The sequence below is a fragment of the Myotis daubentonii genome, chromosome 6 (assembly GCF_963259705.1).
Source record: "Myotis daubentonii chromosome 6, mMyoDau2.1, whole genome shotgun sequence".
Lineage (NCBI taxonomy): Eukaryota > Metazoa > Chordata > Mammalia > Chiroptera > Vespertilionidae > Myotis > Myotis daubentonii.
This window is the reverse complement of record NC_081845.1, coordinates 36,421,345-36,448,753: the sequence shown is the minus strand read 5'-3', so window position 1 is coordinate 36,448,753 and position 27,409 is coordinate 36,421,345. Positions and strand designations below refer to the sequence as shown.

At 41.4% G+C, this 27,409-nt stretch overlaps 1 protein-coding gene across 6 annotated transcripts in view; it reads right to left on the bottom strand.

Annotated features, from left to right (window-relative positions):
* The window catches only part of FYN (FYN proto-oncogene, Src family tyrosine kinase), a 212,583-nt gene that overhangs the window by 109,090 nt on the left and 76,084 nt on the right, over window positions 1-27,409 (bottom strand). For 5 of the 6 annotated variants that reach the window (XM_059700667.1, XM_059700666.1, XM_059700672.1 and 2 more), the window contains one exon: window positions 2,635-2,704. The exons of the other annotated variant lie outside the window; for it this stretch is intronic. The gene's annotated coding sequence lies outside the window, so the exon portion shown is untranslated. The remainder of the gene's footprint in view (window positions 1-2,634; window positions 2,705-27,409) is intronic. 6 annotated transcript variants of the gene reach the window in all.

Genomic DNA, 27,409 nt, shown 5'->3' with positions numbered 1-27,409 from the left:
ACAAAATTAACCCCAAGAAATCTGAGGCATTTCTATACACCAATAGTGAACTTTCAGAAAGAGAGATTATAAAAACAATCCCATTTACCATTGCACCGAAAAAACTAAGCTACCTAGGAATAAACTTAACTAAAGAGGTAAAAGACCTCTACTCAGAAAACTACAGGACGTTGAAAAAAGACATAGAGGAAGACATAAACAGATGGAAGAACATACCGTGTTCATGGATTGGTAGAATCAACATCATTAAAATGTCCATACTACCCAAAGCAATCTATAAATTCAATGCACTTCCCATTAAAGTACCAACAGCATACTTCAGAGATCTAGAACGAACTTTCCAAAAATTCATCTGGAATAAAAAAAGACCCCGAATAGCTGCAGCAATCCTGAAAAAGAACAAAGTAGGTGGGATCTCAATACCAGATATCAAGTTGTATTACAAAGCCACTGTTCTCAAAACTGCCTGGTACTGGCACAAGAATAGGCATATAGATCAATGGAATAGAATAGAGAGCCCAGAAATCGGCCCGAACCAATATGCTCAATTAATATTTGACAAAGGAGGCAAGAACATACAATGGAGCCAAGATAGTCTCTTCAATAAATGGTGTTGGGAAAATTGGACAGATATATGCAAGAAAATGAAACTAGACCACCAACTTACACCATACACAAAAATAAACTCAAAATGGATAAAGGACTTAAATGTACGACAGGATACCATAAAAATTCTAGAAGAATCCAAAGGCAAGAAAATCTCAGACATATGCCGAAGCAATTTCTTCACTGATACAGCTCCTAGGGCACTTGAAACTAAAGAAAAAATGAACAAATGGGACTACATCAAAATAAAAAGCTTCTGCACAGCAAAAGAAACCATCAACAAAACAACGAGAAAACCCACTGTGTGGGAAAACATATTTGCCAATGACATATCTGATAAGGGCCTAATCTCCAAAATTTATAGGGAACTCATACAACTCAACAAAAGGAAGATAAACAATCCAATCAAAGAATGGGCAAAGGACCTAAATAGACACCTTTCAAAAGAGGACATTCAGAAAGCCAAGAGACATATGAAAACATGCTCAAAGTCACTAATCATCCGAGAGATGCAAATCAAAACAGCAATGAGGTACCATCTCACACCTGTCAGACTGGCTATCATCAACAAATCAACAAACGACAAGTGCTGGAGAGGATGTGGAGAAAAAGGAACACTTGTGCACTGCTGGTGGGAATGCAGACTGGTGCAGCCACTATGGAAGACAGTATGGAGTTTCCTTAAAAAACTGAAAATGGAACTCCCATTTGACCCTGTGATCCCACTTCTAGGAATATATCCCAAGAAACCAGAAACACCAATCAGAAAGGATATATGCACCCCTATGTTCATAGCAGCACAATTCACCATAGCTAAGATCTGGAAACAGCCTAAGTGCCCATCAGTAGATGAATGGATTAGAAAACTGTGGTACATCTACACGATGGAATACTATGCTGCTGTAAAAAGGAAGGAACTCTTACCATTTGCAACGTCATGGATGGAACTGGAGAGCATTATGCTAAGTGAAATAAGCCAGTCAATAAAGGAAAAATACCACATGATCTCACTCATTCATGGACAATAGAGATCATTATAAACTTTTGAACAATAATAGATACAGAGGCAGAGCTGCCTCAAACAGATTGTCAAACTGCAGCGGGAAGGCCGGGGAGGGTTGGGGGGCAGGAGGTAGGGGGGTAAGAGATCAACTAAAGGACTTGTATGCATGCATATAAGCATAACCAATGGACATAAGACACTGGGTGATAGGGGAGGCTAGGGGACTGTCTAGGGCGGGGGGATAAAATGGATACATATGTAATACCCTTTGTAATACTTTAAGCAATAAAAAAAAAATAAAATTAAAATAAAAATAAAATTAAAAAAAAGAAGAATAACTGCTTTATTGAGCACCTACTATGTTACAGCCCTACCTAGCTCCTTTTATTCTCACAACCACTTTATGAGGTAGGTAATATTATAAGCCTCATTTTACAGACAAGGAAACTAAGGCCCAAAGAGGTTATGTAACTACCAGTAAGTGTAGAACTTTTTATTATTGCTAGCAAGGTCTTCTGGGTGGTTGCTGAACTTAATGTCTTGGTCTCTCAGGCCTCTACTATGCTTGTTTTGTAGGCTGGCTCCCAGGCATGCTGGATTCCCCAAGCAGCCAATTGTCTGTTCTCTCTCATTTCAACCTAGCGGCCATAAGGATCTCTCTGCTTTAGGCTTTTTATTTTATTTCACTCTTTTGGTCTGCAAGTTTATTACTCTTGTATTCTACAGGTGGCTTAGAACATAAGCTAAACTGTCAAGGGTATTCCCTACCCTGCATCCAGAAGCTTCCCTAAACCTAGACTCCTCATTACATCTTAGAAAGTCCCATGTTGTTTAATAACATCAGCAATAACAAGGAAAAAAGTCATACTGTCAGAAAACACCAACTGAATGTCACATTTAATTATAAAATTGCATTTTGTCTGAGTTTAGTGCAGATTTAAAATGCACAGAACAAGACAATGGCTTCCCTTTGTGAGCACCATTTTACAAAAAAGGGTATTAGAAAACAATGCAGTGACACTTACCAAAATTTCCCCCAACTATCACAAACTTTATATACACCACATGTCTTCTAATACTGCTGCTGGGGTGGTCCTGAAAAACAATACCACAACAGAAGGATAGATGCATCATTAAAGACATAATTTAATATATGTAAATATTGTGTTTTTCTCCTGGATACCACACGTCTTCCTGTTTTGGGCTCTCATCAATGTACCAAACTCTTACTGTCAGATTCCTCTTTGTTTTCACAGGAAGATAAAACTAACTTACAAATTAATGCAGCATTATCCTATATAATCCTATATCAGTGATGGTGAACCTTTTGAGCTCGACGTGTCAGCATTTTGAAAAACCCTAACTTAACTCTGGTGCCGTGTCACATATAGAGATTTTTTGATCTTTGCAACCACAGTAAAACAAAGATTTATATTTTTGATATTTATTTTATATATTTAAATGCCATTTAACAAAGAAAATTCAACCAAAAAAATGAGTTCGCGTGTCACCTCTGACATGCGTGTCATAGGTTCGCCATCACTGTCCTATATAATCCTATATAATCAAGAGCTAATATGCTAATTAGACCAGATAGCAGTCAACCTTCCAGAATGACCATTGGGCCCCGGGGGGCAGGGCCATGAGGCAGCTGGGGCTGCGAAGGCCTACCCTTGCATGATTTTCATTCATTGAGCCTCTAGTAACAAATAAATAAAAATCTGGACAACGAAGAAAGCCAGAAACTATGCTTATAAATACTTTATTTGAATGTTTAGCCTTTTAAAAGAATTGAATGCAAAAATATCCAAAGTTGATATTTCAACTATATTTTCTCCCCAAGCCAATTCCTCTTTTCTATTTCTTTCAGTAACACATTCTTGTCTCCTTTACTGGCTGTGAAACCTGATCTTTCTTTTCTAGACTTCATTTTATTATGAAAAATAGGAATCATCATACTGACCTCCCAGGGTTGTTATGAGGATTAAATGATATAAATTTAATGACATTAAATGACATAGAAAGGCTTAAAACAGCACCTGGTCCACAGTACATGTGGGTGAATGTGAAAACCGATTTTCATTCTCCTAGTCACTCAGGCCTGAAAACCACCATGGCCTTCCTCACCTTCACGGTAAACCCTGGCCTAAGCCTTCCCTTCCAGGCCCCAGGTGTGCTGCACTCAAGGCCTCCCCATTCTCACACTGGGGTTACACTCTGCTCTCTCTGGTTGGCATTAGTCCTGGCAGAAACTGATCACTGGCCTCCTATTTCTTCCCTTCCAATCCCACACTCCTGGTTCTGCAAAGCACCCTTCCTAAACACCACATAAGGCCTCAGTGGAAACACCTTCCACTGCTTCCTGTCACCTGCACCTTTATCTGTGACAGTGTGTTAGCCCAGTGCCGCAGCTCACCTCGGCTTTATCTCCACATCTCCCCACCAAATGCTTTGGCATCCAGTCACCTGTCCCCGCCTGAGCCTTTTGGCATGCCAGTTCCCTAGTTCCCCGAATGTCTTCTGTCCCATGCGTGCTGGTAGGAGGCCCAGCCATTCACTCCCTAAGGCAGGCACTCTAACTTTCTGTGCCCTAACAATCTAGAGATATGTTTCTCAGAATAATGTTTCTAAATGCTTGAAATTAGCACATGAAATGAAAAGAAGTATATTGCTATACAGTTATCAAAATTGTTATATGCTTCTTTTGGTGTTTAAATAAATTCCAGTAAAAGTCTAATAACAGCTAATTTTGAAGTACTGTTGGGGTGATATTTCAGGATATCTTTAAGTACAATGTAATATGAAAATACTCAATTTCTATTGGAAACAAATAGTAATGCCACTTTCATAATAGAAGAAAATGTTATATTTCAGTTAAAGAGTTAATGAAAATAAAGAGATAATTTTTCCCCATCCAAGTTCACAGACCCACTGAGTTCCACCCATGGACTCAGGTCAAGCATCCCCACTTTAAGGCTAAGCCAAATGTTCATCTTCTTGAGCTCTTTCTACCTTGATTTTCCCAATTTGATATTACCTTACCCTCTTTGTTTTTCTCTTTTTAAAAATTTTGTATTATTGATATACTTTAAATGTACTTACTGTTTCCTACTTTTCAAGTTGTAAGTCTTTTAAGGTGTAAGGGAAGGCCCTATGCTTTTCCATTTTTTTAATTCCTCTCCTGGCTAACAATGCGTGGCCTCACAGCAGGCACAGTAGGAAGGCATTAGGCAGCACTGCTTGAATTAATCTGTGAATAACAGTGCAATCTTGCTTATGCTACACAGACTCAGCTAATATTAATATTATCTTATCTCTCTTTGGCAATATCGGAGGTCCTAAGTATGTAGATGGGGCACCTAAACATTCCATGTTTAGAATATAACGTACTGGAATTAGGCAACAAAATGTTCTCGCCCTTTTCTTTTCCTCTTTAGAGAGTAAATGCTTAGTCAATGCTGCTGACTGACAGATCTGGGAACAGACCAGCTCCTCAATCATTCTTCTGATACAGGGGCTGCCTGTCTAATGCACAATTCCTACCTTTGTGGAGCTCCAAGTCGAGCAGCTTTCCTGGGCTAGTTTGAGAATCTCTCAACCTTTCAGGCCTTTGCAAAGACAACAATAGCTGGTGATTTCCTAAGTACAGGTGCCTTTATGAGTCAGGTCGGCAGGGGCAGTTAAGAGTTGCCATGGCTTCCCATTGGTCTCACATACTAGTATGTGAACCCCAGGTACCAGGGTAGGCGGTTCCAGTAGATGGAGCAGTGAAATTCCATCTCCTCTCCTGAGTGATGCTGTCTTTGCATATGAGGTTGGAGATGGCAACCCCACCAAAGTGCCCATCTCAGCATTGTCTACTAAGCACCTGGCTGAATAGTTCACGGTGAACTCCACTGAGTCTATAATGGATCAACCTCATGATAGATATCAGTCCTTCAGTCTATCAGCTTTTTTCCTAAATAGCTGCAGCTCAGGACTCCTGTGTGTCTTTGCCAAGAAAAACAAAAATATAACAGACTAATTCATCCTTTTCAAATGAAGAGAGAATAATGATAGTCTCCACTGAAACCATTCATAAGGGCACTGTGACCATTTGCTTTGGCAGAAATTCACCACTGGCAGCATTTTCAAGCCCTACATCATGTCAAGTGACTCTTATGATAAGTGGGGTGTAGTCTCCCATCCCAGTAACCAAGACTAATGAGATCTCCACTCAGAGAACAAAGGCTGGACTTGGCACACAGTTTTATTCTTAAAGACATTTAAATGCATTTCATTTGAATTTGTTCCTTTTGAGACACACTAGATATGTGGTACTAAACAAAAATGATAATGGAGAGGGTAACATGACTGCTTTACCTTCTGTTTCAGGAATTATGATGTATTCATCCTCATAAATAAATAATAAGATGTTTAAAGGGGCTCCCACACAACACATTGCACTGTATGTACTGTTTGCTTTTAATACATATCATAGACTACTGTGTGGCTCCCGGTTTAAAGGGAACATTCTCAATACACACTGAGAACAAGCTTTCTTGAATACAATTCCCATGTGCATGAGGCCATTCTCTCTTCCTTTTCCTAACAGATGCTCCATATTCCTTCAGGCACAGTGTCTCATGGATAGGTGACAGCAGCCCCAGCTGGAGGGTGGGGACCTGAGTAGTCGAAGACTGTATAGTGTGCCGACAAGAAACATCAGCATCACCTGGGACCATCTGAGAAACGTCAGTTCTGAGGCCCCACCCCACATAACCTATTTTACAAGATCCCCATTTCATCTGTGTGCACACTAACGTTTGAGATTCATTGATCTAAGAGAAACCCCCTTCCAGTGATGGGTTTAAGAATCGGCATGTGACCCAATTCAGGACAATGAGATGTGAAAAATTTTTTTCGGGAGCATCTCCTCATTCTCCTGGGAGAAAATCCCTCCTCTGGCTGTTGTGTGGGATGTGACACCTAGGACTTCCACAGCTACCTTTCTCCCACCTAAAGAGGAAGGGCAGAGACAGAAAAACCACAGGGAAGCATAGTAGGGCTGATTGCATTAGGGCAACCCTGAAGTCTGTGGAATCACCCAACTGCCAGTAAATTTCTTATTGTTCAGGCCTCCTGGAGTGGAGTTTTCAATGATCTACAGCTGGAAAACACCCCAAAATAAAGCATTATTAAGAGAACAGAATGCCCAGGCAGTGGGCTCAAGCACATGCTGAAGAGTTCAGACAAGTCAGTGCATCGAGGGATCAGAGCGACAGTTTAGAGCCTTGTTTTTGTTGAGGGAACTGACCCAGTTAGTATTTCCGGTTCTGACAACCATTGTTTACTTTGCCCATTTCCAAAAGTTTTCCAAACTGGCCAGTCTAAATTATCAACCAGACAAAGTGCTGAACACTTTCCACATTATTTTAACCAGAGTGATCAACAATTGCCTTCCCCAGAAGTCACATGGATGTCATTTCCTGCAAAGACAATGGGAGACTAATTGCTCAGCCTCACACTCTAATAGGGAAGACAACCTGTGACATGTAATTACTGGAGGGTAAATAACGAAAAGCTTGAGGCTCTCAGAATCTGTTCTGGATCCACTCCAAAAACTTAGGGAAAAGGAAAAAAGAGAGAGAGAGAGAGAGAGAGAGAGAGAGAGAGAGAGTGAGTCAGCTGGTCTAAGAAAAGATTTGAGGGGCTAGCAGATTAGGTAACCACCCATACCATTTTTACATACCACTGGTACTTATTAAAGACCTATCTAAGGGAAACTAAATAGACCTACTATTATATAAAACCGTATATGGCTTTGGTGTAATTTTGCTTCATATATAGGAGTGATGTCATCAAGGAAAACTGGTGTCTAAATGGACATTATCTCTTTAGTGAGTCATGGCTTCTTAGCTACAACAGGATATTTTGGGGGATGGGCTTGTGTTGGCTTGATGAAGAATGTGCTATCATGGAGTGGACGTTAGTTGGTTTTCTACAGAATATTCCTTAAATTCTATTATCTAAGGTCTCATTTTCTCTCCAAACCTTTTTGCTTTATCTTCCTTGGTACCTAATACACTGTCACAGCTCCAACCATCATCGCTTGTCATGAGTTTCAAACCATCCCTAGATCTACTGCCCACACTCCCAGTTCCTCTGCTGCCCCTAGACAGAAAGTACCCGAGGACGAGCACTTTGCTTTGGTCACTGCTCTCTATTCCCAATGCTTAGCACAGTGGCTGGCACTGAGTATTACATGTTTGTTGAATGAAGAAGTTCAAGGCCTCACACAGAGTCTTAAGATGGTTCACAGAATTTCCTGCCATCACCCTCTAACTGGCCTGATTCAGTTCTCTCCTTTACTCCCTCTATTGACACAAATGAATGCTCTGGATTACAGCACTGGTCATGTGAGTTCTAGAATGTCTCAGCTGAGAATGACTTACCAGCCCAGCCCTGAATATTTCCGAGTGAGAAACTGGTCCCACCAAGGCCAGAAAACTTGCCTAAGGTCTTATGATTAGTGGGCAGCAGAGGCAGGGTTATAACTCAGGCTGCTGACTCAGTGGCTCTTGCTAACATGTGACCGATTAGTTCAAAACCTTTAATACAGCGGTTCTTAACCTGTGGGTCGCCAACCTGTGGGTCGCGACCCCTTTGGGGGTCAAATGACCCTTTCACAGGGGTCACCTAAGACCACCAGTAAACACATATATAATTACATATTGTTTTTGTGATTAATCACTATGCTTTAATTATGTTCAATTTGTAACAATGAAAATACATCCTGCATATCAGATATTTACATTACGATTCGTAACAGTAGCAAAATTACAGTTATGAAGTAGCAACGAAAATAATTTTATGGTTGGGGGCCACCACAACATGAGGAACTACATTAAAGGGTTGCGGCATTAGGAAGGTTGAGAACCACTGTTTTATATGTGTTTTCCGATGGTCTTAGGCGACCCCTGTGAAAGGGTCGTTCGACCCCCAAAGGGATCTCGACCCACAGGTTGGCGACCCACAGGTTGAGAACCACTGCTTTAATACTTTTTCAGCAGAACCTAGTACAGGGCTAGGTATGTAGGAGATACCCAATAATATTTGTTGACTGACTAATTGGATAAACGAATGGTTCTCTTTGGCATATACCAATAGGTTTCAGTTTGTTTCTTATTTAAGTGGAACTCTCTTTAAAAGAAAGGGAATACCCCAGTACCCAAAATGGAGAAGAAGGAGCTGCTGGACCTCTGACCCTGCAGTGCCTCTGAGCTTGGTGACACTGCTAGAAAAACCAAGGACTTACACAAACGCTAACTCTTCAGCTTTGCCCTCAGAGCCACCCACCATCGTTCCAAACCCACCTCAGCCTTATCTTCCATTTCTTCTTCCTCCCTCATGCCCAGCCTCACCAAAGCACTTACCTCCACCTGCAAGATAGGAGAGCCAACCTGTTCTGCACACCCAACTCTAAGATAAATCCTTCCCTAAAGTTCCTGTCCAATTTTCTGCACAGGAATTAATCTACTATCAGACTTAGAGTACCATCTGCTTCAAGGGAAAGGGCCAGCTCCCGGAGGGCAGGAATATACTCTACGTTAGTCTCTCAACCATTGGCACCTTGCACAGAGGGAGCACTTCTAGTCATTTTGTTGCAGTCAACTAAATTATATAAGTTTTGCAATGGGGATTCCAAATCCCCCCCTCACCTGTGCAGGCTAAAGATAAAGCCAGCACACACTTGGAGACCCATCTGCTAGGGAACAGCTGTGTGAGTCTTATTTTCAAAAGCAGAGAACTGCGGGGGAGGTGCGAGGGGCAGAAAAAATGACTTCCCCTCACCTCAAGAGCTCTTCTGTGACTATGGATGTTCTGTGCAATGTGAGATACAAGATGGGCAGCTTGTGTTAGAAATAACAGATTTTATTAAAATATAGTCCTGATTCCATTTATGCCACAATATTCTCTGCAAGACCGAAGTCAATTGTCTGAAAAATTAAAGTGTTCTAAGTGGTGGGAAAATACATTAAACAAGCAAGTGCAGAAAGTCCAATCGCCAATCGCAAGAAAACACAGGGTTCCCTAGGAAACCAAGCCTACTTTATGACTGACTGTGACCTTCCCTCCTCATGGGAGAGAGGGTGGGAGGCTCTGAGGAGGCATCACTGACCCATCTGCTTCCCTTGTCTGCAGAGACTATAATCCAGGGGCCCTCAAACTTTTTAAACAGGGGGCCAGTTCACTGTCCCTCAGACCATTGGAGGGCTGGACTATAGTTAAAAAAAAAACAACTATGAACAAATTCCTATGCACACTGCACATATCTTATTTTGAAGTAAAAAAACAAAATGGGGACAAATACAATATTTGTATTTGTATGTGGCCCGCGGGCCATAGTTTGAGGACCCCTGCTCTAATCCTTCTGGCTTCACTCCAACAAGGTGGGGAGACTCAAATAAGTTTGTGGTGGTTGTTTCCTTTATTATTTGCTGGAGGTGGAGTAAAGAGCAGAAGAAAAGAGGAGAAAGAGAGATGAACAGAAAGATGAGCATGGGAAGCACTCATAAGGGAGTAGGAAGGTCGAACTGCAAAAGGCTAGCTGCTCCTTTCTTGTCAGCTATTGCCAGGACCAGAGAGAACAAGAGGCTCACCAAGGAGGAAGCCACCACCAAGCCACCAAATGAGCTTATCCTCACCCGCCCTAGAGGCCAGCTCTGAAGCAGGCTAGAGACAGGTACACTGTGGGCTCACTGGCACAGATGGCTGGGAAAATACATTAAACAAGCAAGTGCAGCCACAAGGGTGGCTGGAGGGGTTGAGTGAAATTTTAAGGCTCTCCTTTCTCCTCTTAATCTCCATCAACCCCAAAGAGGAGTGATATAATTTTCTTCCTCCTCTTTCTCAAAAACCACCACCACCACCACAACATAATGCTTCTAGCCAATATAATCTTGAAGAGTATATAAACGTTTAGGCTGAGGATGCCCAGTTTATTTGGGGAAGAAATAAATGAAGTAAATGCCACTGGAATAATGAGTTGATTGTCAGGAAGAAAAAGAAAAGATTGTGCTTCTATAAATGAGAATGAAATATATGTTTATAACTGTGTCTTTTCTTTCTGGCAATGAGTTCTGTCAAGTGATCACATCAGTTATGCAGCAGGTAAAATAAAACAGCAACTCTGTTTTTGTAGAATACTTGAATTACTTCTGACTTGCCCTTGTAATGAAGCTATTTCTAGGGATCTGCGATCCAGAGTCTAAAACGCTACTTTGCTACCATGCAGGTGCAGCTGCTCTCTCCCAAGCTGATTACACTCTCAAGACCCTCCAAATAGACATTGTGTAGTGGCTCCTGGGAAAGCCCATGAAATGCACAGAGTATCACAATGTGGCCAAGATCAAGGTTAATAATGATGCGTGCAGAGCCCTTGGGGTGGAAGTGGGCTATAATGTTAGAATCCCAGAATCCTGAGGCTGAATGGAAAGTTAAAGAATATGTAGTCTGGTAGTATTTAAGTAATTTTGCAATCACATTCACATATACCACATACACACACACACACACACACATACACACACAGAGAGAGAGAGAGACAGACAGACATGCATACACACGTCTGCATGCATCGCAAAGGTGTATGCTAAATTCCAAAATATTATATATCTGTGGAACATAACAGCTCTGGTTAAAGGGAAAAGGACTCAAAACACTGCCATCTTTGCCATCTTCCTGGCCCACTTCTGGGGAACCCTAACATTCTAAGAACACTGAAAATCTCAGATTTAGTCCCCTCCCCCACTCAATATCTGCATCTTGCTCTTAACACCTCGTCCAGCCTGCATGCAGTTCTCCATGTGGCAATGTGGGAGACCCAACACTTCTACCTTTTTTCTACCAAGGACCTATTTTATTCACCTCTGAGGACCCCACATTTTAAACCATTTCACCTCCTCTCACAAAACATTTTTAAAGTGATAATTCATTTACCCAGCTCTTATTTAGAGTTAGTGAAAGCTCAACTTCAATCTTAATCCTGGTAAACTTGGGAAAATTCCTTAATAAAGTGAAGTAGTAAACCCAGTACAAGATTTTCTTCTCTTCCTCTGCTTTTTTATTTCATCAAAAACAAATCTTCATAAAGGAAATATCAAGTATCTAGGAATAAGTCCAACAAAAGTTGTGTAAGACCTTTACACTGAGATCTATAAAGCATTATTGAGAGAAATTAAAGAAGATTTAAATAGAGGGTTATATCATGTAGATGGACTGGAAGTCTCGTTATTTTTAAGATGTCAGTTCTACCCCAAAATTGCATCTTCAATGAATTTCAATGAAAAAAGGTTATTTTTTTCCTGTTGAAAATTGAAAAGCAGAATCTAAAATGTATATAGAAATGCAAAGTGACAAAAGCCAATATAATCTTGAAGAGTAAGAACAAAGATGGAAGACTTAGTCTATCAAATGTCAAGATTCATTATAAAATGATAATGCTAAGACAATGTATTTGTGCAAGGATAGTAAAATAGATCAACAGAACAAAGGAGAAGGTCCAACATTTGACCTAGAGAGATAGTCTCCTAATTTGTGATAAATGGCATTGAAGTTCAATAAATACTATGTTGTGGGTTGAGTTGTGTACCCCCAAAAGATATATACAAGTTTTAAGCCCCAAGTACCTCAGAATATGATTTTATTTGGAAATAGGGTCATTACTGATGTAATTAGTTAAAATGAGGTTAGAGTGGATTAGGGTGGGCCCTAAATCCAATATGACTGGTATCCTTAGAAGCAGCAGCAAATTGAGACTCAGACAGACATGAGGGGAAGAAGACCATGTGACAACAGAGGCAGAGATCAGAGCAATGCAGCCCAAAGCCCAGGAACACCAAGGATTACACGCTACCACCAGAAGCTGAAGAGGCAAGGAAGCATTCTTCTCTAGAGCAGTGGTTCTTAACCTTCCTAATGCTGCGACCCTTTAATACAGTTCCTCATGTTGTGGTGACCCCCAATTTCATTGTTACAAATTGAATGTAATTAAAGCATAGTGATTAATCACAAAAACAATATGTAATTATTTATGTGTTTTCCGATGGTCTTAGGCGACCCCTGTGAAAGGGGTTGTGACCCACAGGTTGAGAACCGCTGCTCTAGAGCCTTCAGAGGGAGCATGGCCCTGCCGACACCTGGATTTTGTACTTCTAGCCTTCAGAACTGTGAGAAAACAAGTTTCTATTGTTTTAAGCCACCCAGTTTCTGGTACTTTGTATGACCACCCTAAGAAATGAAGAGACTGGGTTTCTATATAAGAAATGAATCTTAATCTCTACCTTCACTATGCAAAAATCAATTCCACATGAATGATAGAACTCAATATGCAAAGTAAAATAATAATACTTTTAGAAGAGAACATAGAGAATATCTTCAAACCTTGCAAAAATACAGATTTTTAAAGAATTGAACACAAGAAAATGTTAACCATGAAGGAAATGAAGAATGTCTTTATCAAATGACATCAATAGAAGTGAAAAGAAGGACACATAGTGGAGAAGATAATTGCAATACATCTATCCAGCAAAATCTCCTACAAATCCTTAAGGTAAGGGCGACAATCCAATAAAGAAATGGGCAAATACCTGAGAAGAAATTTTTCAAAAAAGAAAATCCTAATGGCCAATAAACAGAGAAAAAGATGCTCTAGTTTAGTCATCAAAGTTAAAATGACAATGCATTATCAATAAACACCTACCACATTAGCTGAAATGACAGACAGAGACAAAACCCACAGTGCTGGTAAGGATATGGAGTGACTGGAACTCTCATACAGTGCTGGTGAGAGTGTAGATCGATAAAGACACTTTGGAAAATTGGCAGTATCTATTAAAGCCTAACATAGCCATATCCCCTGACCCAAGATCTCACACTGAGAAATCTATCCTACAGAAATGCTACAGATGCTCACCCACTGATGTGTTTAAGAAAGTTCCTGGTCATACTATCTGTGATAGACTTAACTGGAAATGACCCAAAAGCCATGTACAACGGAAGGGTTAGACAAATTTTGGTATAGTTAGTTATACAATACATGACACAGCAATGAAAATGAACAAATTACAACTCGTAACAACATGGATTAATCATCCAAATATAATATGAAAAGAGACACAACAGTATATACTGAAGATTTTATTTATAAAAATAGACAAAACCAACCTATGTTAGAAATCATGCTATTAGTTACCTCTGGTAGGAGTAGGGTGGTTAGGGACTGGGAAAGGGCCTAAGGGGCTTCTGGTGTTTGGGTGATGTTCTTTCTCCATCTGGCTGCTGGCTACAGGGGAGAGTACTCACTTTGTAAAAATTCATTATCAGTGCACTTAACAATTTGTGCTCTTTTCTGTATGAATATTATTATACTTCAATTTTTAAAAATCGCAGTGGTTAATGCTGTGAAACCAGAGACAAAACAAAGCTCTTATAAGAACTGAAAGCAAGAGAGTACAGCAATTTAATCTCTGCAAGATAATTCAAAAATTTGCTTTGCTAAAAGCTTATAAGTGCCATTTCATTTAATTGTGTTTTTTATTCACTTAAGATGACTGTCATGCCAAAACTATTTTATTATGAGATGTTAGGACAGTATGAAGCCAACAGTTTTGAAATAAAATAACACAAATCATTTTAAAGCAAAATTTGAATACTGAAGTCCGTTTATTTTTCATGTCAATTAAAAATGTTTCCTTAAGGCCTTGGTTTACAGCCTGCAGCATCCCTGGATGGGAAAGGCCTGGGGATAAAGGTGTTTTCTTTCTGTGGTGCACAGTAGGCACTCAAGATTTTCCTTCCAGAGTTACAAGTGAGATCTGCTCGTTCCTGCAAATGGAAGCCACAACAGTTGAGCTTGCCTCTGCAGCCTTGTCCTGGATAAATATAGTTTTCACCTGGAAGTCTGAAACATGGAAAATAACTCCCAGGACACCATACCTGCCTTTGTCGATTTCTGGCCTCTTTAGATTCCCGCTGTGAAATACACATGGTCACGAGGTAGAGTCCTGACCTACCTCAGGGCCCAGCATCACACTGATGGAGAGAGAATTCTGTTCCCCCAGTCTTGGGGGCAGCTGGACCTCTGCCTTTATGCTAGGCCCTCTCCCGCTTCTGGTCATAGTCTGTGCAGAGGTGAGCCCATCATCATTTGACGTGTGCTCCACACAACTGCTGCACCTACCGCTGAAATTCATTCATTGGAGCGCAGGAACTAGATGGCCAGATGGGGCTTTCCCAGACAGCTGGGTTCTCTCCGATCCTCTGGTAGGAAGATTGTCTCTGGGCACTTATACAGCATCCTGCATGGCAGGCAGCCCCCACGGGAAGCGAGAGAGGGCCAAGCTCACCGTGGCCTACATTCTGAGTTGGGAAAGGAACCGTGTGTGAGTGACTGTGGAGGCTGTGCGGTTTCCATGAAGGAAACCTCAGTCCCCCTCACCTTGAGAAGAGAGTATGGGGACAGGGCCCTGGAGCTGAGCTAGTCTTTCTTTGGCCACTCCATTTCCCTGTTAAGTTCCCAAAGAAGACCCCTTAGATTCAAACTCTGCTGTTATTGTCCAGACTTTCTGATGCTAATTCTACTCCTAACTTCACCATCTGACAATGATTCTGTGGGTCATTTAAGAGGAAAGTTCTCTCTGGTAAGAAAATAATATTTGCTTTGTAAACAATAGTTTATTATGAGTGGCCACAGGGATTTTCTCAACGGAAAATACAGATAAATCACAAGAGTCAAACATGAAAATAAGTTAAGAATTTATGTGGACTGAGGGAAATCGTCCAGGCCAATTCTTTGAGAGCCTTTTTGCTACCCAGCCAAAGCAGAGGTAAGGAAACGACAGTCTCTGGGTCAGAGTGGGCCCACTGCCTGTCTTTGAATGGCCTATGAATTAAGAATGGTTTTTACATTTTGAAATGGTTGAAAAAAGAATTAAAATACTATTTTGTGACATGTGAAAATTATAAGACATTCAAATATCAGTGCCTATAAATGAAGTTGAATTGGAACCCAGTCATACCCATTTGTTTACATATTGTCTCTGGTCGCTCTCATGATACAACAGCAGAGCTGTCTCGGCAGAGAATGGACAGCCTGCAAAGCCATACAATGGCCTTACAGCCACTTACAGAAAATGTTTGCTGATCTCCTAATTAAGATAATTGCTATGTATTTGCAGAAGGTTATACTCTCTGATTTTCTCACTCTGCCCTACATGTTTTGTTCTGGAACTGTCTCTACATATGATGAGTCAAAGGCAAGTACTAAGGTTGATGCCAATTTGACACTAACCTGGTAAACTAATACAGCCCACTACAGCAATGCCTTTCAATCTATGGTCCGGTAATCAATTTAGTGGGTTGCAAAATTCAACTTAGTTGGTTGTTGCACAGCATTTTCTTTAATGAAGCAGAAGAAAAATATCAAGGAGATGGTTATGGACTGAATTATGTCCCTCTCACCATTCATATATTGAAGTCCTAACCCCAGCACCATAGAATGTGACTATATTTAAAGATAGGGTCTTTAAAGAGGCAATTAAGGAAAAATGAAGTCCTACGCTGGACCATGAATTCAATATGATTTGGGTCCCTACAAGGGGAGGAGATTAGGACATGTGCAGAGGAAAGACCATGTGAAAATGAATGGAAAAGACACCATCTACCAGCCAGGGAGAGAGGCCTCAGAAGAAATCAACCCTGCTTAGTCAAGTCTATTGATTCTTTCATCAAGAAATAATCAGGGAAGGAAGCAAATATTTAATACCAGAATGCTTACTACATGTTATTTATAATATCAAATATGAGACCATTTGATTACACAGTAATAGCATGGTGGATGGTTAAATTAATGATGTCTGTTCATACTATAGAAAACTCCATAGTCACTACGTAATTCATTAAAAAATTATCACAATTTAGCTTGGCTAGTGTGGCTCAGTGATTGAGTGTCGATCTATGAACCAGGAGGTCAAGGGTTTGATTCCCAGTCAGGGTATATGCCTGGGTTGCGGACTTGATCCCTAGTAGGGGCCATGCAGGAGACAGCCGATCAATGATTATCTCTCATCACTGACGTTTCTCTCTCTCCTTCTCCCTTCTTCTCTGAAATCAAGAAAAATACATTAAAAAAGGTCACAATTTAATATTAAATGAAAGAAGTAGGATCAAAACCATATATATATATATATATATATATATATATATATATATATATATGCCTGTATATGATATGCATCCTCCACACAAAAGAGGAAAAATAAATACATCTTAACATTGCTATCTCAATATGGTGTGATTAAGAGATATTTTTATTTTCTTCTTTATAGCTCACCAAATATTCTATAATGAGTGCATATTTTCAAGTCAGGAAAAGATATAAACTATTTAAAATATGTTCAAATTAAAGAATAGTATGCATATAGTTCTACTGTGCATCTTTGATTTGCCAGAGGCCTCTGACCACACTGGCAAGTGGGGCAAATTTTGATAATGTTATATACACTGAGTGGCCAGATTATTATGACCATCTGACGTTTGTAAGCAAATTAGCTATAATTTTGCGCTGAAGTTGCTAGAGGGCCAGACCATTATAAACAGGGAGGCAGGTTGTTTACCACGACAATAGAAGTGATTTTTTTCTGAAGATATGGGTAAACAACGCGATTTAACAGACTTTGAACGTGTACACACACACACACACACACACACACACACACACACACTGAGTGGCCAGATTATTATGACCACCCCATCAGTACTTTGTTGGGCCACCTTTTGCCTTCAATACTGTGGCGATTCTTCTTGGCATTGACTCCACGAGATGTTGAAAGGTGATGCGAGGAATCTGACACCATGCCTGATGAATAGCACTGTCCAGTTCTGTGAGATTTGATGGTTGTGGAACCAGCTGCCTGATGGCTCCTTTAACTTCGTCCCACAAATGCTCAATTGGATTGAGATCTGGTGATTGTGGGGGCCACCTAAGCAAGGTAAAGTCTCCCTCATGTTCTTGATAGCACTCCTGCACAATACGAGCACTGTGGCATGGCACATTGTCTTGTTGGAAGAAGCCATCTCCATTGGGATACGCCATCAACATGATAGGATGAACTTGATGAGCAACGATATTTAGGTATGTTGTGCTATTCAGATGTTGTTCCACACGAATTAAAGGGCCGAAATCATGCCAGGAAAACATGCCCCAAACCATAACACTGCCCCCACCAGCTTGAACGATTGTACTCATGCATGTGGGGTGCATGCTTTCATGCTGTTTCTGTCAAATTCTCACTCTGCCATCTGCATGATGCAACTGGAAATGTGATTCATCGGACCACATGAGTTTTTTCCAATACTTGACTATCCAATGCTTGTGTTCCTGTGTGAATTGGAGACGTTTTATCTTGGTAACTGCAGACAGCAAAGGTGTTCGAACAGGCCTTCAGCTTCCATATCCCATATGATGCAGTGTACGGCTAATTTGCCTACACATGTCAGGTGGTCATAATAATCTGGCCACTCAGTGTATATACTATAATATATATATATTATATATATATATACACACACACATCATTATAAAGTCACCAGGAAAGAGGTTTCAAAATAGATTCAGCAGTGCCTAGGACAGTCACCAGGATGAATTACAATGAATTCTGGCTTTGGCAATACATTTGTTCAACAAGCATTTACTGAATGCCTGTCATGGTCCAAGCACTCTGCTAGATATTAAAGGGTCAAACTGCGTCTCTGGGGACAAATGACCCATTGGCCGACACTGGGCCTATGCACCTGGACTCTAGCAAGATCTGTGCAGCCTGGCCCTCAACATTGCAACCACATCTGGGCTCTGACCCTGCCTGGATCTGTGGCCCTGAAAAAGGCTGGCCTCACCTTTCTAGTTCCAGCCACCTCATTTGTAAAACAAGGATAATCCTGACCCAGTTTGCAGCACTGTGGTGAAGAATAAGTGAAAAGCATTCTGGGCTTGTTTTAATCTATTCAGTGCCAGATGGATTCTACCCGGTAATAATCAGTGTTGCTTCCTTCCGTAGGAAATTGCATATTCTTAAAGAAAAAGTAAAGGGGTGGAGATGAGGTTCAGTGATTAAAGGGATATTCTGTATTTTTCTTCCTCAGAATATCCAAATTAACAATTACAGAAATAAATACCTGTTTCTAAGCCTCAGACAAGAGCAGAGGGAACTCAAAGTTCCCACAAGGATAGGTAACATTCCAAGGACAAAACTGGGTGAGATGCTGCAAATCTTTAGGGAAATAATTCAATTAAAATCAGTACTTCAAAAATCTAATAAAATTAACTTTCCCCCCACCTCTTTCTTTTAGGAAGGGTGATTTTAGAAAAGCAACATTTAAAAACAAACAACTGTCAACCTAAGTGTTAGTAAATTTAACCTTTCTAAAAAAGACTAAAGGACACTGAAAGAATACCAATCATTATGTCCCAATCAGACATAAATATGAACATCTTCTCTTCCAAACTGAACACATTTTGCAAACATGGGAACATATGTATAAATTAATACCCTTTATTATAGACTAGAGGCCCGAGGCCCGGTGCACGAATTCGTGCACGGGTGGGGGCCGGCCAGCCTGCCCCAATGGGGCCGGCTGGGGGGGGGGGGCTGTGGCTGGTTGTTTGGCCGGCCCCATCCCCTGATCGAACTCCAGGTCGAGGGGGCAATTTGCATATTAGCCTTTTATTATATAGGATAGAAGAGGAGGTAGAGAAGGAGCTGGGAGAAGTGAGAAGGAAAAACATACAGATCTAAAAATGGAGCACATTTAGGAGAGAAGTCCCCTTAACTGGCTAGTGAGGTGAATAAATAAGCACTTTAGAAATACACAGAGAGAAGGTGAGGCTTTAACTCCTAGTGCTCACATTTTACAAGAAAGGTTAAGGGTATTTTCCGGTTGTTACATCTTCAGATTCTTTGTGATCTTTCTACCACAGGAAGGATTAGTGAATGGAGTGTTCTGATAGCTTTACAATTATCTGAACTAAATCCCCCCTACCCCTCAACTCTTCATTTCAGTGGTTACCTGTCAATAACCACACAGGTAGGGTGCAAATGCTCAGAGGAAGCAAACATCTCTATATACTTTTCTCTGTCTTGGGGGTGACAACAGGTATGTTCACCTTACCATTGCTCCCACGCCTTCACCAGCCTTGTTACTGCCGAGTCCAAACACTCCTGCCCCCAGTGGTAGCCACAGGTAACATCTCCACTGCCTGCACATAGGGACAGGGCTTGCAATTTCCAACCCGGGGTGGGGCGGGGGAGTCGTCCAATACTGTACACATGGCAACCATTGTTTATTCTGAAGGACACATGTGTGCCATGATATATTCAGTAATTGCTCTACTTTTTAAAAAGGAGTTGTAAAAATTATATTAAAAATGCTTCTTGATGCTCTGTGGGTTTGAGTCACTTGTAAAGCAGGATCAAAATGGATCCTCTGTTGTGGGTTCTTGCTGGTTCTTTGATTCTTAACAACTTCGTTAATGTTAATAGGAGTTATGCACACATCAATGGAACAATAAATTCCTTGGGTTTAGTGGCGCTTCAATTAATGATATGTAATAAGCAACGTAAAATGCTTTCTAATTTTGTTCCAAGTAATGACACACTACCCAGAAGAGCTGAAAATCAGGCAGAGGTCTCACCGCTGGGTGGGAAAGACCCGGGAGTGGGAGAAAGGAAGCTCTGTAGCTGGTTGGAGGCCTGCCTGGGGCTGCAGATGAACTCCTCTGCATAGTGCGTGGGAGTAGAGCAGGAGGGACAGACACAACTTGCCCAAGGGATAATGAATGTGATGAAGGGAGGAAAAGAAAACTCACAAAAGCGAGCCTGATGCAGAAGGAATTTACCATAATCTAAGACAGAAACAACTGACTGACACCGTGCTTCTTAAATCCGTCACAGAATGGTTCCATCTTTTCAGAGCATAAGTTAATACTATTCATTGACTTCCAAAAATACCCACCAAGATGAGAATAGGAATTTAAGTTGCAAGGATGATGCAGCAGAATTCCTAATGCATAGGTTATTTTGCAATGACACAAAGTACTGCTTCCACTTTCTGGAAACCCAGCTTCAGATTTAACCCTCTCTTGCCCTGGCCTGCAGGTCTAGGTCTCTCTCTCCTCAACTCTTCTCATAGGAACCAAATGCCACATGATTGATATCCTCTGAGGACAGGAGATTTGCCATGGAGCTGCAGCAGAGATGCATATAAATGGCAAATGCCACACTTCCATGATCAGGTAAAAGAACAGATGAACATTTTAATAAAAAAATCTTTTCAGTGTTTTCTGTTCCATTCTTAATCACCTTATCCTTCCTGACCTTTTATCCTAATGCTTTGCAGATAGTGTGAAGAACTCTGCTTACAAGTAACAAGACCCCACAGCTTAAAAGTCTAGATACACAATGACAGATGTAGGGGGTGTCTGCTGTTAGCTGCTGAGAGCCCAGTTTCATATTGGAGAGATTTGGGAACACCATCTGCATCACCTGTAGTGCTGTAGATGGCCAAGCCGCCCTCTAACCTCTGGCAGCACCTGGATTGTTTGGCTCAGTGGTTACCTCCCACTCGGCAGATTTCAGAGCACTTTGAGTTTATGGCACATTGCATCTAAGCATTCCAATGTAAGCCATTTCCATCATGACCAAGGCAGGGTGTTTTATTTAGGATTATGTGGCTTTTCAAGGGAGTTCCCTATTTTTCCTGAAACACCTGCCTAGTCACTCTGAAGCAGAATCCATGGAAATTCTTATGACAAATATTAACTGAACAAATATTAATAGGGAGAGTGATTTGTTGGCTAGGGAAATGAATATAAAAATTCACTAGAACTTATCAGCCTCTTTATATCTGGGTATGCACCGATGGTTCACTCTATGAGTTATCAAAAAACAGGTATCCCCACTGGTCCAGATTACACTAAAAAAACAAGCCACTTAGAAAAACAGCAAGTGCACCCAAAACTGTGACAAATGACAATGGTGCCTGGGTTGTGCACTGTTTTTGGATTACTCCTCTCTTCGCCTCCACTGGTGTTAGAGATGCAGCAGTGCTCTGTAGACAGCCTCTATGAGAGCACAGCCTTTGAGAAAAAGGCCTTGCCCCAGATCTCAGCTCCCCACAATGATTGGCATGAACCTTTTGGACAGGTGACTGAACAGGATGCTGTTAGGTGCTAGTATCAGACACCATCTCAGCCTTCAAGATGTTAGCAGCCCACTTGGCAGATAAGCTATATACACATGCCAAGTTAACAACACATGGACTACCAAGACAGATGCGGAATGGGTCTTGAAGAAACTGGGCAGAACACCTAGATTTCCCAATCATGCATGTTTTTCTTGGCTAGCAAACTAAAATTTGGGATTAAAAGATAACCAGAAACCAGATAAAGTTCCTCAAAGTGAGAAAAATGGAAACTTAACAGACTGTTTACCCATTGTCTCTAGAAAAAGGCCATACCCACTCTGAATACGATTCCTAGGATCCTCCAATTGCTTCAAAACAGTAGCTTTCCGCTGACCTTCAGAGGCCACTTGGAGTTTCAAAGTCATGTTGCCACTTCATCCTTTTGCTGCTTCATCCCCTGAGCACTGGGCTCATTTGCTAGTTTTTTAGATGTTCTAAACCAGGTACCTTTCAGGTGCACACGTTTATTTGAATGTTTTAAGGGGATTAATTCAAATATTTGGGCTTCATTAAAAATTTTTTTACCAAACAATGCTGCTTTTCTGGCTTGACTCTGGAAGTGAGGTTTCACATTTTTAAAGTTGATAGATAACATTAATAGATGTACAAGAGGTTTTCCTATTCTCCAGCTACTCTGAATTGAGGATCACAAATTTCAAAGCTGATCATAACCCAGCCAGTTTCATTCATCATATATCCTCAGCCTTTTAGTTTCACATTCTCCAATCTGTGAAGAGTTTATTACAATTGTTAACATCAGGGCAAGTATGTAATCCACTTCATCATGTTTTCAGCCAATGACTCCTGGGGAGGAGAATGGAGAGCACAGAGGTTGTATAGGAGGATAATATAAGAACCTGAATGACAATTAGTGACTTTGCCTATGGCTTTGGCTGGCTGATGTTTAACATTATCATTTCTGAGAAACAATGTGCTGAGGCTAATTTCATCTCTGTTGCAAACAGTGCAAATGTAGAAGTACCTGAAGAACATGTGGAATTTCAGCTTCCCAAAGAAGCCACGATGTTAATGTGGAATATTTTGCTTTCCAAGAAAACATTGCAAATATTCATCACGTCAGGAATGAGCAAACCACATGAATAGAGGAGAAGGAAATGATCTTCTTTCCCATACACGACCTTCTCCCCTCTAAATAGTTTTCCCACGTGCTAATTTTCTGAGTGGGTAAGACAGTGTGGACACAGCACTGGTTTCACTGAAGAATTCTTATCCTTAAATCCACAATTTACATCAAAAACTGCTAAAATAAACCAAAGAAACTTAAAAAGAACATTTCATTCCCACATGCCTGAAAGCCAGGAAGAGGCATCATGGTCCTGACAATACAGAGAGACCATGCTCAAGGAGTCAGAAAACAACAAAGTTAGGCTTTGGGGAGTATCCATACTTTCTGTTACCATTAAACTCTCAGTCCCTTGAGGAGTCAGGGGGAATGGTTTCTCCACCTCAGAAGGGACCCTCCCTCCTTCATTCTACCCTGAGCATTCCTTTCTCCCTTACTGGACACCAGAACTCTGGGCGATCATTAGCAGACTGCTGCTGACTATAGAAATTGAACATTACATTAAAAAACCACTGATATATATTTTTAAGACAGGAGGAAGCACAACTTTAGGTTTTTCTTTCTTTCTACTGAGTAGCCAGATTTTGGAAACATACCTAACTGTCCCAAAAAAGCATGTAATACAATGAATGGCAAAATCTGGATTTTTTTTGGCTCTGTGAAGTGGGACATAAAACATAATGCTTGGTAACCAGGGACTGCCTAGGTGGTTCTTACATCAACAGAAAAGAAAATGAGGGTGGTGCCTGACTCATGAGCAGAACGTGGTCCTTCCCACAAAGTCAGCCCAAGTGGGTACTGTGTACATAAAGTAGGCCTGGGTGGAAACTTGGAGGCTTGAATAAGAACCTGCTGGGTCAGCACCACGCAGTGGAAAGAACTCGGTGAAGACTTAAGAAACCCGATTCTCTACAGGCTTCACTGATGATTTTTTTCTGTGACTTGAGTAGTCATTATCCCTCATTAGATCTCGGTTTTCTCATAAAATAAAGAGGGTAGGCCAGGTGACCGTTAGGTTCCTTCCAGGCCTCTGCTCTAACCCCACTGAGAGTTCATTTCCTGGAGTCTCTGCCAGCCTGCTTCAGCCTCTGAACTCCCTGTGCCTTTGGGTAGGGTCAGTGTGGACCCTCTTCCCCCCCCCACGCCCCCAGATCTCACCTCCTTCTAGGGCCTTTTTTGCCATCCACAACAAACACCAGGTGGCCAAAAGTATGTGTGTTTTCAGCCCGCTGTTTGGTCCTTTGGTGAGTTCTCCATGGATAGTTCAGGGGTTAGGAACACTAGTTCTGGAGGCTTTTTCACCAAGAGGCTGAAAACCACAACCCTTTTAGCCTTGGCTTTCCCATCACCAGAGTCAGGCAAACAACATTTTCTCCAGAACTGAGAATGTCAGGAGCTTAGCCACTCTCAAAGCTTCCAGATAAAATTCAGGAGGTCCAGTTAAATCTGAATGTTGGACAAACAATTTGGAACATACTTATGGTAACAAATATTTATTATTTATCTGAAATCCAGATTTTATTGAGTATCCTGGTTTTTGTAATTTGCTAAATCTGGCACATGTAGATGCTGCTGTTGATAGTGGTAGGTACCAGGCTGTCACACTAAACTTATGCAGAATAAAACCACCACTGGCATGACTCCTGGGCCCTAGGAACAAGAGTCCTTATGGTTCAAGTTTATGTCTCCTTAGCCTCTCTCCCCTCCTAGGATCACCCCCTTTCGAGTTCTCCTACTGGCTTCATATCACCACATATCCTGCCTGGATCCCCTTGGAGAGGTGCCCAAATTGTCTACTGACCACTTTCCCAATCACAGCCCCATTCCCTGGGCTAATCAATTTGATGGAATTAATTCACATACATGCGCCACTGTATGAGGTTAAGGAGTCATCAAACTCCTCTGAAGCTACTTTTTTGTTTGTTTGTTTGTTTTTAAAATATATTTTATTGAATTTTACAGAGAGGAAGGGAGAGGGATAGAGAGAAACATTGATGAGAGAGAAACATCAATCAGCTGCCTCCAGCACACCTCCTACTGGGGATGTGCCTGCAACCAAGGTACATGCCCTTGACCAGAATCGAACCTGGGACCTTTCAGTCCGCAGGCCGACGCTCTATCCACTGAGCCAAACCGGTTAGGGCTACTGTTTTTTTTTTTTTTTTTAAAAAAGGTCATTTATACCCTCAAATTAAAATGATCGAATTGTAGGCTATCAAAAAATTGAAGTGAAAAACAAGTAGGCTGTGTGAAAGAAAAGCATTGTGGGGGTAGGAGCTGGCTCTCATGACAGTTTCTCTAAAGTGTTTCTGCTTTTCCTTTCATCTTCTTCTTCGCCCACAACAACAGCTCCCACGGTAGCAAAAGACTCATGGAAAAGGGGCAAGTGAAAGGAGGAAGTGGCATGGGTGGAGTAGGAAGTGGGTGTCTACCTGTGCACTGGTCATCACTCTGAAACAGTGCAGTTCCTAGGGTGCCCCAGCTCCAGCATCTTGATTTAGACTGGAAAACACAAGGCCAGACTGAACTACTGAGCACCTTGTGTTCAGAGATGAAACACAATTGCATAAGTTTGTACTCCCTGAATCCTGAATGCTGGGCCAAATAACTCCAGGGACCATTAAGAACCATCTCTATCTTTATAGGGCAGATCAGTCTAGGGCAGTGGTTCTCAACCTTCTGGCCCTTTAAATACAGTTCCTCATGTTGTGACCCAACCATAAAATTATTTTCGTTGCTACTTCATAACTGTAATGTTGCTACTGTTATGAATCGTAATGTAAATATCTGATATGCAGGATGGTCTTAGGCAATCCCTGTGAAAGGGTCATTTGACCACCAAAGGGGTCGCAACCCACAGGTTGAGAACCGCTGGTCTAGGGCAGTGGTCGGCAAACTCATTAGTCAACAGAGCCAAATATCAACAGTACAAGGATTGAAATTTCTTTTGAGAGCCAAATTTTTTAAACTTAAACTATATAGGTAGGTACATGGTTACTAACTTAATTAGGGTACTCCTAAGCTGGCCTTTGCTATATATAAATGTCTTCAATCTGATTGAGGTACGTTCGCTGACGTCGACCCCTTCCAACTCTCCCATCCACACTCGTCTTGTATACTTGTTTCGTCTATCTCCTTTCCGAAAACCGACTTCTGCCCATGGGCCACGAAGTTTCAATCGCACTGTACATGCACACCCGCATGTGGTATTTTGTAGAAGAGCCACACTCAAGGGGCCAAAGAGCCGCATGTGGCTTGCGAGCCGCGGTTTGCCAACCACTGGTCTAGGGGGTTCTGAAAGCGAACCGGGAGGAGGAGAGGGATTGCTTTGAGATGGTGGGATACACTTCAACCAGAATTACTCAGGCATTTCCAACTGGGTCAGCTGGATTCCCCTCAGGCCCTGCTCTGCCCTCTGGGAAGGACATCTATCCAAGATGACCCTTTATCTTAATGTTCACTGCCCATCAGCTAAAAGCACTTCACCAAAGCATTAAAAGAAAAAAGGCTTAAAATGAATAAAATGGCAAAATGTTATATAACAGATTGTTTACTCTCCTTTTCAAGCAATTAGCCCTCATCATAGTGACCCTCACTCAACCTTTTGGGAAGACAAAATGGCCACATGTTCTGGCTCACTATTCAAGGTGAGATGAATTACTATTAATTTTGGATTGAGAAATTCTGTTTTATAATTTTGCAACAGCCATTGCAGGGTAGCTGGAGGCCCCTGGGGTGTACTCTACTGACTCAGCAGAATACACTTTCCAATTACCTTTATATCTTTGTAACTGTAACTGCCATGAGATCAGAGATGTGAATTTTTTAGGATAATAACAGAGTTCTGGTGGGAGTGGGGCGGGGGGCAAGGAGTAACACCCTCTGAGAATCACGTCCCAAGAGCTTTACAATCTTTTATGTAGTCCTCGAGAAATGGGCCTCTTGGTCCAAGCAGAATTTGATCTCATGTCCACTGTCTACCATACCCTGTTTCATTCAAGGCTTTGAGCACTGATTTCACTTTCCCCTTGGGAGACTGGAATGCTGTTGTTTTTACAGACTGTGGTCACTGACAGGGATGGACTACATATTTTATGGGCTTATAACAACAGCTCTGCTAAAGGCATTTATTTTAGCACTAGAGGTCCGATGCACGAAATTCGTTCAAGGGGCTTGACCCTTCCAGCCCCGGCTGCCTTGGCCCTTGCGGCCCCGCCTCCCGCCCACTGGTCGTTCCGAAAGGTTGTTCCGGAAGGTCGTTCTAGAAGGTTATTCTGGAAGGTTGTTCTGCATCCAGTCTAATTAGCACGTTAGCTCTTTATTATACAGGATAGGAATTATTGATAACTGTTTTTTGGCAGGAAAAACAGTGTCCAGTATTTAGATAATTACATTTCATATCTTGAGTTACACTTTCATAGTCAACAAGAATTTTT